General features: G+C 40.8%; 1 long non-coding RNA gene across 1 annotated transcript; it reads left to right on the plus strand.

Moving 5' to 3' along the window:
- Positions 1 to 365: 365 nt before the first annotated feature.
- LOC117159645 (uncharacterized) lies at positions 366 to 1,333 on the plus strand. The gene is made up of 3 exons (XR_004464614.2): positions 366 to 481; positions 558 to 835; positions 923 to 1,333. It is a non-coding gene; the product is annotated as an uncharacterized LOC117159645 (long non-coding RNA).
- Positions 1,334 to 18,700: the final 17,367 nt, after the last annotated feature.

Genomic DNA, 18,700 nt, shown 5'->3' on the forward strand with positions numbered 1-18,700 from the left:
ACCTCCAAAACGCACCGTATTTTCCTTATATGTTTCAATTTATTTCAAAAACCGAAGGTCTAAGAAAAAATTTGAGCTCGCGACAGAGCGGACGTTTCTGGCAAGAAGAGCACGCAGCAAGATTACAAAATCGCGTTTTGTTCTTAGAATAAAAGCGAAATACTTTGGCAAGGCGCGTGGCGGCGGCGGTCGCACTGTTACTCAATGTTGGCAAGTAATAATCGCGCGCGTTTTGCGTTCGTACGCGCCAAGCGGTAGGCAGGCGGCTACGTATCGTCGTCGAAGGTCACTGCCATCGCCGCCAGTCTCGCCAAGGCGTTTCGCTTTTATCCTAGAAATAGAACGCCACTTTGTAGTTTCCCTGATGCTTTCCTTGGCACAAACGTCCGCCCTGTCGCCCGCTACGAATCAGATTTTTCCACGGATCTTCGGTTTTTCGAATAAATTGAGAAATACGAGGAAAGAATGGCGCGTCTTCCAGGTGTGGTTTTCACTTTCATCGTCGTCTCGACATATTTGTACGTTTATAACGTGATAACAGTCGTTTCACTCGGTAGAGTACACGGGATCTTCTCCATAACTCGACAGCTGCTACCGTGGAAGCGTAAATCGTCTGTAAAAATTGCAAAATCTACGAGAACCGCGTATCGAAGGTTGCGAAACTCCGATCGTACAGGTAGATTGGGAGGCGATGACGAAAAGGTGGCCAAGGAGCGAGATTCGACGAAACTTTTATTCGTGTTTGACAAGGCCGGAGATATCCGTTGGTATAATCCCGCGGGATGACAATATTTTTAATTCCAGGCAAGATGTAACAGGATCAGCGAGAGCGAAGGTAATGTTATACCGAACTTACCGCTAATCTGCCTTAAGTTTCTTAGCGATGTAGAACGAAACAGGGTTAACTTTTAATCTCCTTAAGTTTTAGGCTTGAGAAGACGAACCGTTTTGTTTCCTCCTCGAATTCGCGGGTAATACGTAATCCTCTTAGAGACGTCAGGTATCAAGGAGCACCTACAGCGGTAGGACACGTCGACGATCCTTTTTACCGGAAACAAATATTTTATTTCACAAGGTCCGTTCCAATAGCGTTCGTCGATTCGCTACGCGACTGTTACAGCCATCGAATCTTAGGATAATCGAATTCAACGAACGAGAAAACCGAACTTTCGCCTACGTTAAGCTATCCGCTCGATATCGGTCCGTAGCTTCGTTTTATAAAATCCTAACCCAAACCAAGCACGATCCGACATACACTGCCCTCGTAAGTCCATAAGTATTAGGCGATCAAATGGAACTTGGATAGAAATATATTTTCTATTTATACGCATAAGCGCGTCTCTATCCGTATATTCTGCGCATTTCTCGCACACATCGAATTTATTTAGGAATTAGCTCGGTTGGTTATCGTCGCTTACTAAATCTCGTCATCGTAGACTACGAACTAGAATGCCACTGCTCTGTTCTTGTCACATTTCTTGCCACCTTGTCGATGGAATATGCGTGCACCAAATACAGCATCTACAGAGATTTTTCAATTGCCTTCTTGCAACAGAGTCGACCGCGCGTGGAACTCGTCGTACCGGTCCGTTTCGTATCAGATCCGCTGAAATATGAGAGCCTTTGATCGGAGACCTAATAGGTGTCCGCGACAAATAGGTTCGAGCGATTGCGGCACATATTATACAAACAAAAAGCGACGATCGAAGGAGAAGGCTGGATAAAGAAGAGGTGTAGCAGATATAACAGCAGGAAGACGGTGCCGCCGGTATACAGGATAATCGATCGTCATTAGCACCCTACGGACGTGTCCGTATACGTCCAAAGGCGCGGCAGCCAGCGTCGTTTGGCCGGCCAAAGGATCGAGCTTGCTTTCGTCGGATGAAAAGAACTGCACTCGTGGCTTTTCCGTGTCAAGAAAACATTAATATAAAACGCGCGGCTGACAAAATGAAGGAGACCCGTTCGACCACCCGGGCGCGTAACAAACGTCGAAATTAATAGCGCGCACTTATCAAACTTGACAACTTATTATAAAATCGTTCCTCGATGAAACTGTCCACGGAGCTATTATTTTTCCACCGATTATCCATCTCGAGCCGCGAGTCAACGCGTACTCGAGCTTTCCAAGTTCGTGTCCCCTCGAATCTTCCTCTTTCGTACGAAATCGCGTTTAAAGCGTGGTGAACGCGTATTTTTCTTTTATTGTTTAATTTCTACTTTGCAATTTGTCCAGCTGCACGTTCGCTAAATTTTTCGAGCTTTATCGCTAAATAACACGTGTAAATAACAGTTTGTCTATTTTATTTCTTTAGCGAGGCGAGTGCGGTGTCGTTAAGACGAAAACTCCCGTGGAGGAGACGATAAACCATAGAGTGAAATTGGAGAAATTTTTGTGTTTGATTTTATTTCGTTACCGCAACGCGATAGAACGTTGTAACGTATTATCTCCATTCTTTACTTACGTTTCAGTAGCGCGTACAACGATATTCTATTAACTCGTTTCGGTAGCTTTGGCTTAGTTTTCGAATTGGAAGTTAAACGGTACTCCGGGCAAATAAAAACGACCGCAGCGTGACGAGAGTAACGCAGGAAACGAAAAGGGAAACGGAGAACGGATACGCGTGTCAGGATAATGAGACTAGACTGTTTCGAGGTAGTTTACTCGTTAAAATACGTGTCAGCAAAGAACCGAGTAGCATGGCCGCGTTTCCTGCACACATCTATTCAATTTCTAAGCATAAAATGGCGACTATCCTCAATCGAAACGTAATCATGACGGGCAAACGGAATGACTTAATTCTAGGTTGTCTTTCTGTCTGTCTGTCCGTCTGAAATAAGGACAGGGTAACACTCCCTCTCTCGCTACGTTCTCCAGCAACGTGCTTTTGTTCGTTAAGACAAACAAAGAGAACCACTTTCCTCGCCTCTTCTTCGTTTCTATAATCCGCGCGAAAACCTTCGCTTAACAAACATACGTTACAGAGATCACTTGCGCGTCTTTTACGCTAATGGGGTTCTGCTTTGGGGGAAATTATCGATCGATTCTTTCGCAATTCCATCGATGCCAACGTACTCGCTTCCTTTAACGGTGTCTACGCGATTAAGGGGGTGTCCTGAATTAGAATGTTCTAAAACGGCGTCTTTTTGTGATTTTTTTTAGGAGGTAAAGAAAGAAACGAAGTTATCGAATTTTGAGGTGTGGTTTTATATATATTTAACGAATACAACGAAATTTTTTTTTAAGTAAAAAAAGAAGTTATAAGGGATTTCTAAGCCTATTTCGTGGGCTGCAGTTTTCGATCGGCGTGAAAAATCCACCTCGTAATTCTTGACCGAAACGGAGAAACCAAAAGAGGATTAAATTGTTGTTTATTTTTCTTCTCGATGAACTAAAAAAGTTCGTCAAAAAGTTTATTCAAATAATCGTTACAGCACCTTAGAGTTTATTTTGTCTTTTTAAAAAACACATTTTTTCTTTAAACCCGCCAAAATTTTTAATTCCACATTATTCCCTGCCTTTCTTTTAGTTCATCGAGAAGAAAAATATATAATAATTTAATGCTTTTTTGGTTTTTCGCTTAAGTCAAGAATTACGAGGTGGATCTTTCACGCCGATCGAAAACCGCAACTCGCGAAATAGGCTTAGAAATCCGTTATTATTTTCTTTTTCACTTTAAACAAAATTTCGTTGTATTCGTTAAATATATATAAAACCGTACCTCAAAATTCGATAACTTCGTTTCTTTCTTTTCCTTCTAAAAAAAATCACAAAAAGACGCCGTTTTAGAACATTCTAATTCAGCACCTAATCCCGTTAAGTACGTAATTCCATACAGCAGCGTATTATCGTCTCCTAATCGAACATATTTGGCCGTTTATTCGCGATACATTATAATCGAATAAATAACAATTAAAAAGGAACGACGAATCGTTTCGTCCGTATTTGTCAGAAGGTTTCTGTCGAAGAGAATTTCAAGCACATTTTTATATATAACGTTTACGAAGAGGTGGACGTGCGAATGGAAAAATAAGAAACAAAAGGGAGAAGGTAGGTAGAGATTTGTCGCGCTGTCTCGTAAACTATTTCGATCTCAATGGTTTGTTTTCGTTCAACGGAAAAATAAAAAAACGCATCCTATGACTATTTTCGATCGACAAAAGGGAGTCGTAGAATCGTTATTGAGGAAGACACAGTTTACGGCGTCTAGAAAGGTACGTAGTTACGATATTATATTATCCAGCACGTTGCTCGCATTGTCGCACTGTGTTTTATGGGACAGTTCGCAGCTTACGAGATTCATCGTCGGTCTCGATTACTTCCACTTCCTTGACCGCATTTAATATTTGTTTCTACCCGCTGTCTGATTCTACCTGCCCTTCCAACAAACGTCATTTTCAAGCAGAGGAACGAAAGGGTGTCGATCTCGTGAGAGAACGTCGCAGGAAATAACGAAAACGTTCTTTAACTTTTCCTATCTATTTTATATTTTATATTTTATATTTTATATTTTAACTCGTCGAGTCTCCAATATCAATCCAATATTATTGGAATTAATCGATATTAATCTGATCTGTTTTTAAAACATATATTGGCTTGGCAACTAAGTGATTGCGGATTTTGTCGATACAATCCAATGATAAAATCCGCGATCACTTAGTCGCCAACCCAATATATCGAGCTCGTCGAACGAGATCGAAGATATGTAAATTTTATAGGAGATTTTTTTTTACCTATGGTCGAAAGCGGTGTTTCGTACAAAACACGTTACGAGACGCAGATAAGAATAGGTAGAGGGGTAAAAATGACGGTGATCTTTGATTTCCGGTATAAAGAGATAAAGCACAAAATTCACGAGATAAGAACGCAAACATCGAAGGAGGAAAAGGACATGTGTTGCTCGTCCCGGCACTCAACAGTAGCATGCGTTTGCATGCACAGCGAATGTAATTGAAAACGATGTGTGTGCTTTATCGATGTCTTATCTTTCCGCTTTGAAAACACGAACACGGGGGATTTCAGGACGATTATATCGCGTTAGAAGGATTATATCGAATCATCTGGCAAATATTGAGCAACAACTATTACATATTTATTAATTCGTTTCCACTTCTGCAATCGCAATAGAAATCACATTGCTCGTATTAGTTTGGAATTTACAACGTATCGATATTACGTAATTTGTCGATCGTCGATGTCTATGCGTTTACGCGCCATGTACGTTTTCATAAATTCCTATGAGAACAGACAATGGGAATTTATTTTTCTTTGCATAATTACGATCCGATCGAGTTTACGCTTGGACTCGTTTTAATTGCCTCGATTTCACCGATGTATAGTTTCATTTTCCGAAGAAAGTCTGCCAAGATCGTAGTTTCTGTCAAAATAGTTATATTTCTTAAGAACAAAAAAAAAAAAAGAAAGAAAAAATGAAAAAGATAAGCATTCCGAGTTTCGAAACCCGACAATGTTTCGGTTTCGAGTTTCGCGAGTCTAAATATCAGGTTGCACCTATCTGTGATGGAAACAATTTCGAACGCGTTAAATCGGCAATGACGAAAAACATCCTCGTTCGAGTTAACTTTAGGTATTTGCAAAAGGAAAGTCGCGCCGCCACGTTAAAGTTGCGAGTAAGTAAACGCTATTTAATAGCCGAGCAAGTTCTGTATCACTGGGAGAACTGGACTTTCAAGTTAAAGCGATCGGATTTTTAGATAGCAGTTGAAAATTGCAGGTATAATACGATGCGTAATATAATGGTAACGTCATGGTAACGCAAGCCGACAGGAGCATCGGACCCTGGTTTCTTATGATTCAGTGCTGTTCTTTTCACGGTGCACTTTTATTTTCTACCCGTCCTTGCTTCTTTTCTTTTCTTCCTCTCAATATCTAGATTACTATCTTATTCTTTCATCGCGTGAGTTTGCTCAGCGCGAATACACGTACCTCTGTCGCGAACCTTTGCCTGCATCTTTATAAAACATACCTTGACCTCTTTTACACGTTAAGCGTTAAGCGATGCATTAAAACACGAAACAAACGATACGGTTCCTACCCTTTGTGGCTCGTTCGATCACCACAATTTTTACTCTCGAAAACATAAACATTTTTACGCGAGTGCGTACAATCTTTCAGCTCGAACAAAACGAAACGAAACCGTATGCGAACGACGCTACTCGACCGTCTTTTATCGACCAGCTTACTCCACGTACTTTGAATGATGAAAATTATACAAATTTTTATATCGATCGTTTACATCTGGGCCATTAACACTTTGACTGCCACGTCGATCACACACGACCGGCCAAGGTTTCTCCCGTGACGCCACGATGGTCATCGATGACCAGACTCAACCACTTACAATTGTAAAAATTGCATGAAAATCGACAATTAGGGCATTTTGAACGTAACCGACGAATAGAAGATACTTTGAAATAAAAAGTGCCCCATTGAACGATTAAACATTTTTATTAGAACATCGATAAAAAAAAATGAGAACAAATCTTGCATCTAATATGTTTGAGGGGTAATCTACGAATATTATTATAAACACAGCTCAGAAAATAATCGTAAATGCTGCTTCATAATCATATAATTGAAGTTAGAAGTGTGCACATACCTTGCTATTATATATACGTCGGAGATGAAAGAACGTTCGGAGCCTTTCGAATTTTGGATAATCCCGCAACATCGCAATCTAGATTTTATCATAGCTGTAATTAAGCAATTGTCATTCGATCTGATTGTAATTGTTCGAGATTTGCGATAGCGAGATTGGGCTCGAGGTGACAACTGGTCGCCGAACGTAGCCACGGTCACGGGATGCACGTTTCGCCTGACGGAGGCGTGGAGTGGTTGTATGGTTCTCCCTAGAAATGCGGTTGTGGCGGCATACGGTCTCAAGAACGGGCCTAGCCACGTGGGATTGTACCTCGGAGGCGTGGATATAATGGGACACGCGTTGTATCAATAATCAAACTCCAGGCAGAAACTGCTTACCAACGGCGATTGAAACTTTCTCGATGCTTCCAACGAGTATATAACAAACAAATGCAATCGTACAGCGAGGAAAACTTCCATCAGTTTATTATTCGTGCGATCGCCCTGGAGAGTGACACATCGAGCAGTTTATACCGAGCGTCTCAGCAATCGTATTTTGTGCCTAAAATTATTCTACGCATAGCAAAGAGTTATCCCGTTGACCGTGGATTCGTTTGAACCCAAGAACATTGTTAATAGCGTTCGTTAAACTCATTATTCGTTGAACTTATTATTCGTTAAACTTAATATTCGTTATACTTTGTGAAAGTCTTGTATATACGTGTAAATATAATCTCTGCTTCGTAAAACGATGGCTAATCCAAACGAAGAATTGTTACGCGCCCTAAATTCTAACGTTAACCCGACATATACAATGAGCAAATACCGTTTACTAATGTCTTCTACACGTTTCAACGATATATTCTGCGCGTTTTGCTTGCGACGAAATAACGAATGCGAATGGTTTGTTGAAATAAACGAAGCCTCGTTGTAATATGTCGCTATCAACTGTTACCAAGGCGTCACGGTGGTCACCCGTGATCAACGATAAGGTAAACCGTCCATCGGGGAAGAACGTCGTCTTACATCATCGATTTATTATTATTTTGCCATTATATGCTTTGAATAATAAAAGTACTCCCGTGTCGTCCTCAGCGAAACACGTGATTTCGGTGTGGCGGTCAAAGTGTTCGACAGATACTTCGGTGTCTCGAAGCGATCGAACGCCGTCTTAATTCCTCAACATTTAGCAGGATAATTGAAACTTCCTGCAACATCGGAATGCCCTGTATGAAAGAATACATCGCAATCGCGTTCGACGATAATTCGTACGTTATCAAATAGAATGTTTATTGATTACTTAGGAAAATGGATAGAAGTTAGTCAATGAGTATCGCGTTGCGCATTTATTAAAATAAATTTGCCTCGCTAATCTCTTTATCGCAGTTATTTCGTTATTCTTGTCTATTCCTAGCCACGAGGATTATCAGAATTTTTTTGTAACCAATCAGTCACGTAAACCAGGTTGTATCGTAAATCGTCGAATCGATTTCGATCTTAAACGTCACGCGATATCGTAAAATAACACAGGTGACATTGAAATCTCGAAGAATACAAGCCACAGAGAAATACGTCGTTTGTCATAATATTTACTCTCTCGTAAGAAACGACATTTTCTTCTGATATTCTTTTTATCGTGAGAAACAAAGAGAAATATTTAAAGCGCGCGATTTTAACGATACACACGCTGCATATAATTCGACTTTACTCGAATACGGCGTGTCGTATAAATAATAAGAGTCGAAGCTCGAACGAGTAGATTTCATTGATCGGATAGAATTTTCTTTCGGTAAGTGGACTTCTACCGTATATTTTAACAGTTTTAACAGTTGAAAACGTATTTTCTTTAAAGATGCAGCAATGTTATACGTTCACCTTTTGCGAAAGAGTTTTTACGTGCGACAAATACCTGTCGATTGTTCCTCTGTGCCGTATTAGTCCCGCATTTGTATCCGCTTTGTTACGTGAAAAGGTCTCGTTCGATCGTTAAAACCGCTCTTCCCGACGACGCTAACAGTGGACGCGCGATATTTGCGCCGGTGTAAGCCAACGATACGGCCTTCCTCAAAAGTAACTTTACGTAAGACCAATGTGAAAGCGTGATTGCAACGGTTGCGCGTTAATTCTCCTGTCAGTTGAATAAAATTCGAACGTTTCGCGCGATTACTTTGACGCCGTAATCGTTTGCAAAGAGACGACACGCGGCGGCTTGGCAGTCAGTGATTCGACGATGGACAAAGTAAAACGTAACTGGGTAAATCGAATCGTGTCGGAGAAAGGAAGGGGGAAAAGAAAGAAGAGTGGAAGAAAGAAAATAGAGAAGGTAGAAGCGAAGGAAGTGGTCGTGTACGAAGATTAAAAGGTAGGGCAGTTGGTATCAACGTATTCGTCGTATGTCATTGGGCAACGTCTTGACATTACGAGACGCGTGTTATATTTATATCTTGTTATACAATTATCCACAGACCCACTACCACGGTCTGTCTTCGTACTTGAATTTTACACGCGATACTACACTTTTCATCTCGTCCCTTCCACTTTCTTTCGCGTTTCTAACTTCGTAAACTTCCCACGAGACACGACGCAATGAATAAATTCGAACGTCTGTTCGCGTCTTTGTCCCCGCGTACAAGCACCTTCCTTAAATGGTTTCGTGCGAATTCGTGTCGCACCTGCGTAGACTCTTTGCTTCATACCGCGTTCTGTGACTTTTTATCCAATAGACGCAAACCGAAACTCGTATCGATCTACCAAGAGAACAGACGAAACAGATGAAAGTCGTTTAACGGTAAGCGGATAAGGAGATTTCGATAATACGAACAGCGAAATAAGTAGAAACATCGTCCACGTTCTCAGCAGTCGGCTGTTTTCCTATTTTCCGCGCGCTATGATAGACGGGTTCCACTCTTCGAAAATGTTCGGTTCTTTCGTCCGATATTTCGAACAAATCGTTCGTTCGAACGTTATTTCCAAGTTACAGTGATTTTTCAAGATATCTCACGCCGTTCTCTGCGTTTCGAAGCTTTGCACGTTTCTCTAAAACTCGATAAAAAGTAGTCCTACGAGGAGGCAAGATAAATTCCCCGAGGAATGTTTAAGCGATAGGAAACGTGAATCTCGAACGAACATTGGACGCGCATGTGTGGAATGACGCGAGGGATAGACGACAATAGGCGCATAACTAGATCTGGAGCAAAGCAAAAGAGGGTTATATAGGTTTGGCAAGGGTTGTTAGAACAGGGCCAAAAACTAGCGCCTCGTAAATCATCGGTTAACGCACTGTTTAGGCGGGGCGGTTTCACGGTGGGTACAGTCCATACACGGTTTTCCAGCACTAAATAATTCCACCATTTGCAACGGGGTGCGCGGAACGGATCCCTACTTTTTAAGCCCTCCGTTTATTATGAAAAACAACAAATTGATGTCTTCATTTGACTCTCGAGAGTCCTAACGACAGAAGCCGCATGGGAAACAGGTTTTCGCATCTTCGTACTATACCGATCTTTTGATATTTGGCGCGCGCGCACGTACAGTACAAATACTACTCCGTACAGCGTTTAGGCATAAACGGAATTACGAAGACATTTTACTAATTAGTTTATATTTATAATTCGATATTTATCAATATAATACAATATACAGGGTGGTTGGTAACTGGTGGTACAAGCGGAAAGGAGGTGATTCTACGCGAAAAAAGAAGTTGAAAATATAGAATAAAAGTTTTTCGTTCGAGGCTTTGTTTTTGAGAAAATCGACTTTGAACTTTCGCTCGGTACGCGTGCGGTACGTTATAACGGATCTCACTGTAGATCGTTGTCTCGATGAAAAAATTAAAAAAAAAAATTAAGCTAGTCATCTTTTCCATTTATTTAGCAAGTTACTAACTTGAAGTCGAAGATATAGAATACAAATTTTTTGTTTTTTTAATTTTTCCATCGGGACAACGATCTACAGTGAGATCCGTTATAACGTACCGCACGCGTACCGAGCGAAAGTTCAAAGTCGATTTTCTCGAAAACAAAGCCTCGAACGAAAAATTTGTATTCTGTATTTTCGACTCCTTTTTTCGCGTAGAATCACCCCCTTTCCGCTTGTACCACCAGTTACCAACCACCCTGTATAACTCGATATTTTATCGAACGTGTACGTAATCTTAGGTAGTTGCTCTGGAAGTAAAATAGCGCGTAATGAACAAAGGTAACTTGGGACGCAAAGATCGCTCAAATTTAAGCGCGCGTCTAATTTTCTGACAAAAGTCGACGAAAAAGATTGTTATCGTAACATCGAATATACTTTCCAGTCTAATGTCTATAAATACAATAAAAAACACCAGATAATAATTATTATCGATTGTTCAATGGTTTTCCGCATCCAATTAAACTTTGGTACGTTTCTCAACAAATATTCGTGTACTCGATATGCACTCGTTTCAGCGCTGTAGACGCGTCTCGATAAAACGTAAATTTGGAAAATCAGATATTCCATGGAAATATTATTTCGCGATAAGGTGGCAAGGACTGTTCTTTGCGACAGCGACAGAGCAACGTCGTTATAACACCTCGCTCGTTTCAACACAGCATTCGTCTTGCTTTTAGGGCGACCTCGGCGACGACGTGCTCTCACCCATAATCCAGCGGTCGCGTTTTAAACGACCAACACGCGGAGGCGACATATTTATGGCTTGTTTTTAAATATTAAATGATGCAAAGGTACCGCTTTGCCAAGATTCTCGCCGTGAATACCGCGTTCTACTGGTTCTCGCTGATAGAGACGTTATTAACTCCGAAAAGCCGACCGCGGTCGTGAACCGTGCCGAATTCTGAACTTGGATTTATGAAGCAACCGAGAAGAATGTGTGCCATCCGCCCTTTCTCGCCGTTAATTCGTAATTGATGTCTTTATTCGGCCGATCCTGTACCTACGCGTTCCACCTTTATACAGGGTGCTCCATGAAACACGTGATTTTTCGAAATGTATACGATATCGATTCGAGGCAAAATTCGATCCTTTTGTTTTCCTCTCGATCGTGATTTTTTTTTCAACACCTTAGTCGCCTGTTTTATTCTTTACGTAACTCGTGACGACGCAACCGATATTCCAGATCGTCAAATTCGTTGGTGATACTTTGTCGCCCGTCGAGCTGAATTTGTGAGATTACGATGGCTTTTCCAAGCTGATAGAAAAGCTTGCTCGTAACGTACGTGTATTTGTTCCTATCGTGTCACGGTGGTTGATATTTTCCGTAGCCTTAAGTTCGTAAAATACAGTTTACGCGATCCACGTTCCGAGAAAGTTTCTTCTGGAAGTACTTTTACGGTAATTTTTGTCCTTCTTTTTTCTCCTGCTTTGTGGTTGCGAAAGCAGAAACACTGGGAAATCTACGAGTAAAACGTTACGCTCTTTTATTTCGTGCAACGTGTTTCTCGCCTATGTGGCCCTACTACGAAATTCTTTGTCCCAATTTTATCGATATTACCGTTTAATTTCGCTTCAAAAATTCCAAGAGCGACGATCGATCTTGCCTGATAATTGCTATGGATTTTATTTTACCTGGAAACGCGATTATTCGTATACTGGATCCCGTAATCCGATCGTTCGACAATCGACGAGTCGTAATTTTCCTAGTCGCTGCCTCGCGAGTGTCTGCCGCGCAAGACGATAAAAATCAAAAGTTACCCTCGGTATGTGTCGCGATGTTTTCAACCGTCCGTTCAAGCATCCTCGGATAAAAGTGGCGCCGGTTAGAACTGTTATCGAAGAAGATTCGACTACGTAATTTATTAAAGTATAATTATTCCATGTAGCGAAGAAGGCAAGCGTTCGTGGAGAAGGTAGGCGTGACAGAAGTTGGCCGACCTATTATCGTATTAGATATTTACTCGATTCTATGCGAGCTCCTTAATAATGTGGTAACGGTACGCCTAGAGATGAGCCATCATTATTCGAACTATTCAGTGGTAAAGACAGGTGGAGGATCTCCCACAGCCAGAGCATCGGCGATCACCGCCTTTGCGTGGCACGAAACTCTGTTAGACGCGTTTTTGCCGGTTGCTATCTAATCACAGACCGGAAATACATGCTTCGTAGTTGCCTCTTCGTTTGTCATCGATCGCGAATAACGAAATACTTGTGCGATACTTTGTAAACGCGATCCTGTTACGTCGGTTCGTGCCACGAAATACGAACCGCGTATTTAATTACCGAGATAGATACCTACACTATCGTTCATAAATCTATCCGAACACTGTGATCGAATTGTAGTAACGGTGCGAATTTTACCAAGCTACGCGAATTAAGCTGGTGAATTAGAAATTGGAAGCAACGTTCGCGACCGTTTTACGCGATCGGCGTTTTATGGAATAATTATATTTTGCTATTTGTTACGTACGTTATCACGTACATTGACCGTTTGGATGTCGTCAGTTGCGTTGACACGGCAAGTCTTTGTTCTTTCAATCGTACAAAAGGATTAATTACGAAGATACGTATAAAGATTTTAACGACCGTGCTAAATTACGTCTAACGACGAACGATAATTCGATAGCTAATCCCTACATCTTTCAGCGATGTAAGAATTCGTGTATTATAAACGAGCTAGAAAAATCTATACAGCCTTTCCCCTCCTCGTTCTATGAACTACTTAGGTATGACAGAAGCTTGATCGAAAGACGCTATTGTTCGATAACGAAAGGTTTCCTGTAATCGTACAGGTCGATTGCTCTGCCGCTTTCACGAACATCCTCTCCTTTACTTTATTCAAATTAATGGCATATACGGACAATATATCGTCTCGCGAGACTATTATCGAACGACCGTTCTATCGAACTGTTCTTCGCAAAGAAACGAACGTTTAAGAAATACGAAAAGCACAGTTTCATAGAAGTAAGAATCTACGACCTTCTATATTTCCATATTTTCCTCTATCCTCTGTACTATTTCTTTTTACGTCAATTACTCGCGGCTGACGAAAAACATTCATTGTACGGTATCGTAATTTATTTGCAAACTTTTGTACATAAGCGTGCCAGTTCTATAGCCGTGTTGTAGAACCTCTTTTGATCGATGCATGGCGAGTGGAAAGTTCACGGGCATTTGTTGCTGTAAAAACTATTTCTCGGCGAACAGTCAAAACAAATTTATTACGCTAAATACGTTTTTAACTTACAATAAGCTCGATTCGTAGCCCACAGATATTTCGAAATAGACTTGACTCCAATTTAAACAATTTTTTCCCAATTTTCGCTCTTTCTGTCATTTTTCTTATCACATTCACAAGTATAATATATAAATATAATATGTAACGTATAAGTAAGTAAATACAAGCTACGACGAGTATACTCGTCGAACGTACCGAAGCAAAGTCTTTGTTCCACGAGTGTACTCTTGTCTGTTATACTTGCCTGTTGTACCCATCGACGAGTATACACGTCGAACAAAAACTTTGCTTCGATACGTTTTACGAGTACACTCGTCCATAGATGTAACAGGCAAGTATATAATATACAAGTAAGTAAACACAAGCTACGACGAGTATACTCGTCGAACGTACCGAAGCAAAGTTTCTGTTCGACGCGTATACTCGTCGATAGATACAACAGGCAAGCGTATTTGCAGGCTTATTAGAAAGAAAGGCGATGCAAGAAAGGGAAGGTTGTTTCTCAAGCGACGCAGCAAAGTTTTGTGGTAACGTCAACATTCTTGGCGAAACTGAGAATGCTAATAGAATGTAAAAATAAAGTGGTATGATATCGATCATACTTGGTTCGCAATGCTGTCGTATTCCGCGCGTATGAAAACTTAAAGATGACGGCAATCCGTGTTTCTAACTAGACCTTTCTATGACCATAAATGTGTCAGCGAGGTAAATGCTGTTCATTTACTCGAAGCGTCTTTTCAAGCCTTAAGTTTCTTTGTCAACGTTCGATACAACTTTACAAGAGAACGTAAGTTGCTGTATCCTTTGAACATTATCGGTGCTTTAGATTTCTTCTTCTTCTTTTCAAATACGTCGCGTATACGTAAATAAATCATTACAGATAGAGAAAGATATTTAAAACGTTCGAGGTAGTAAGAACGACGGTTTACGTCGAGTGAAATTGAATGGCAACGTAGTGGAAAGAGAGCAAGACGTTATCGATGCTTGTCTGGGTAGGAGGGGCCTGTAGGATATTCAGGCCTACTATTTTTTTATGATTTCACCTGGATATAATAGGTGTATATATGTAACTTTTACATAACATCGTATTTTTCACGTTTTTGCTTCTCTTTTCTTAATAAAACACGACAGAATAAACGAATCGCGTTGCATCTTAACAGTACGTACGTCGATGAAATAAAGTTCACATTTTTACTAAAATATCGCGTATCCGAAGAGTATGTTCAGAGTTTTTCCAGACTCCTCTTATGCTATTTCGTATTCTCGATCCTTTGAACTCGAGAAGCGACTCTCGCTCACCACGGCGTTCCGTGCTGCAACTGCAGTGGCGAGCGAGAAGCGACAGTCCCTGCTAGATTTCATTTCCAATTGATGAGAGTGCAATATTGGTTCGTAAACTGGTTAGACTTAGACTTAGACTGGTTTAGACTTTAAAATGGAGATAAAATATGTCTCTGACATATCTGAAACTATGTCTCTGACAACGTCTCCAACGTTGGTTCTGATTCGACGATCATAGCAAAAGTATCATAGTTTAGAAACCTTACGAAAATGGTTTTCGGAAGTGAAATTATCCGAAACGAAGATGAACTTGTTTTCGAACTGTTGAGAAATAAGATCGATTATATTCAAGAATGCTTTATAAATCATACAAAAAAAAAATACAGAAATTAATATTACAAAATCATATTTTCAAAGATGGAAATATAGATAAATTATTAAGAATATAATGAATATAAAATCGTGTTACGCTAGCCGTAAGACGCTCGTCGCGTATACGCTAAATCATCTCGAGTAGCTGCTACGCCCGACCGAAAAAGCGCAAAGGGTTAAAAGCTTTTCACGATTGCGATATTCAAATATCTCGGCGAGTCACTGTATACAGAAACGTGTTACAATTAGCGGTATGTTACAATCGGCCAGCAATTTCCCGTATCTATCCGATGTTGTCGTAGCTGAGCCCTTATTTGGGAACTTTTGACTTCGCGGACACCATCTGTCTCCACTTACCTATCCCCGTGGGTCGCGTACCGTGACCTGGCAAACGTGTACACATATACAAGCGCAAGGGCGAGCGTAACCGAGCGAGTAGCAGCTATCGAAACTGCGGCTGCTAACGTGTATGATTTAATATTGCGTACCGCGCCCCTCAGTCATCGGTATAGTCGAGGTTAACACTTCGTACGCAACCCCCTGGAAATGCGTCAGGATGGGTTGGCTATGCTTGAACGGGGGGTGAGGGACATTGTGTTACACTTACATATTTATCGTCTAACAAATAGGCGTTTGGTGTTATGATACCGCGGAGCTACACCACCGACTGGTTCGCGCTATTCGCTACAGTGTCGATAGATCGCCAACGGAACAGCTGTCGTTATTTTATTGCTTATACCTCCTAAATCTCTTTTCTCTGTCTCTCTCTCTCTCTCTCTCTCTCTTTCCTTCTGCCGTTTTCCGATGCACAAGCTCTCGCATAATTAAGTTATCTATGTATACCACCGTTCGTAAGTAGGTGAAATAGACTGGCGTTTAATTTACAACGGCGATAAATTTGATCGATAGACCGCGGAAGTTCATGGGGAAATTTAACCCTGGCCACGTCCTTTCGATCGTTCTCGATCGAAACGCGTGTTTCTATCGTTGGCAAGTTCCTCGGATTTTAAGAGAACATGAGAAACGATCATCGATACGCGCGATCAATTCCTCGTTCCGATCGTGCGGTATAATAATAAAATACGCGTATGTGCGAGATACTATATTCGAGATACGAGATTCAAAGATACGATAGAAGAAAATATTCACGATATTGTTATTTATTATTATTATTATTATTGCTTAGTGCGTGCCTTTCGGCTTTGGACGAACTTTCGGTTTTACATCTCTTGCGTCTATTTCTCTTCTTACGTGTCTACCTCCCCTCTTTTCCACTCTATTCTATCGCACTACCTTGCTCGTTCTACCTCTAAAAACTAAAAATTAGGAACTATAAATTATCAACTAATGACTAAAAACCATTGCGCCACTTTGGTCTTTAGCCTGCTTGTTGTGCCTCCTCCTTCTCTTCTCTATTATTGCTTTCGGTTCTGCTAAACCTTCTCCGGTCTCGTTCAGCGTTTTTCCTATGTCCTTTGGTCCTCCCGTTATTTCACATTCTTCTATTACACGTCTCGGGTCTTCTTCTTTCATTCTGCATAGTCTGCATCTTTTCCCCACCTCTTCTTTCCGGTATTCCCTTGCTTCGGTCTCGTTTCCGCATCCGAATCTTGCCAGCAGTCTTCCGTCCTTCCACTTCGTCCTTCCTTCTTATTCACGATATAAGATATGCAAAGTGTAATACTCGTTGTAACGTTCGACGAGCGAAACGAATCTCTGTCGAGATTTTTTCGTTTTCGACTTGTTGCTTTTAAGATACGTAAGAACGTTGGAAAGTAAACCGAGCGAAAAGAACAACGAGATTTTCAGATATAAATATAAATAAACTGGAAAGTAACGGGATTGCAACGTTCGCGCAATACCGTGCACTGTACACGCATGCGTTTGCACTTCGTTAAAAATTTATCCGTACGTGTTACTTCGTCCCGAATTGATGATTCATTTTCCCCGCTCGGTATAGACGCACACCTGTTTAAAGGAAACGCGAAGCAAGAGAATGTTTTATTCATTTTAAAGAGAACCCCTCGCTACGCACGTACCTACTACGTAATTTGTTAAAAAATTGCGGCTATCATCAAAACGATGTATTTACATACATCGTATTTCAAGCTACGACAACGTCGAATTACGCGGTTTAATCGATGTATCGAACGAGGAAACGTTCGATGTCGAAAGATCGTTTGTCCCGTTCCTCTTTATATTCGTAAGACGTTTCAAACTCAATAAACAAACCTTACGCTTACGTAAAGTACTCTTTACGGTGATGATTTTTCGAAGATTCTACGAATATCGTCATTTTTTTTTTTTTGTTTTATTAGTAGAATCGTACGACGCGCTTGTTAGAAAGAAAAATTACGCGACGAATTCCGCACATTTCTAATATCGGAATAACTTCCATTGTATCGTACGATAGCAGGTGTTCGTAGAAGTAAAATACAAAAGTAAAATGTAACATTAACGGAGGAAGAACGTTTTTTACGATCTTACAACGGTAGAACGGAGATCTGATTTATTAACACGCGATGTGAAAGGCGTATAGTACCTACTTATTGGACAGATCGGATTTTCCGAAGGGTTATAGACACATGCGCTATTTCGGCCATCCTTTCTAAAGCCACGTGAACGCAGAGAAATAGTCCTACGCTTTGCTGCCTCTATCCATTTCTCCTCTTATAATGGATTATTTTTTGTTAGCAGAAACCACGTGAAAGGATCACGCAGGCCCATTAGAAAAGGTTTAACCAACGTAGTTTCATTGAACTGATTCGAACATTACGAAGGAGCTCAGAGTTTCCCAAGTGTCGGAAGAAATTCTAGATTTTTACACGCCTTGCAATTTTCCAAAAAAATGTCCGAAGCTCTTTGTACGGCGTACCGATGAGAAATAAAACGCCGCTATACGCCTTTCTACGTCTACTTCAAAAATCATCTACTTCAAAAAAAAAAAAGAAATTCAAAGAACATTTTGTTCGATCAAAAGTATTAGAACTTTTGTACGGCGTGTCCTGCTAAATATTTACCTCTTTCGTTCTACTACGTTTTTCACTTAATGTCATTTAATTAAATTAACTAAACACACTTCCGTTTGTTAAAACAGAAGAACGCGATTCGAAGGTAAAAGTTCGACGACTGTAGCTGCGAAGATGCACGGTTTAGGATAGAAGATCTAGTTGAGAGAACGAGATCGAAAGGTGCGTGTTCAATCGCGCATGATCTTCTCTGGTAGCGGTGAATTCGAATTGATCAATTATCCTCGTATTAACACCTTTATAGTCCGCTTGCATTTTCAA

Source organism: Bombus vancouverensis, chromosome 8 (genome assembly GCF_051014615.1).
Source record: "Bombus vancouverensis nearcticus chromosome 8, iyBomVanc1_principal, whole genome shotgun sequence".
Classification (NCBI taxonomy): Eukaryota; Metazoa; Arthropoda; class Insecta; order Hymenoptera; family Apidae; genus Bombus; species Bombus vancouverensis.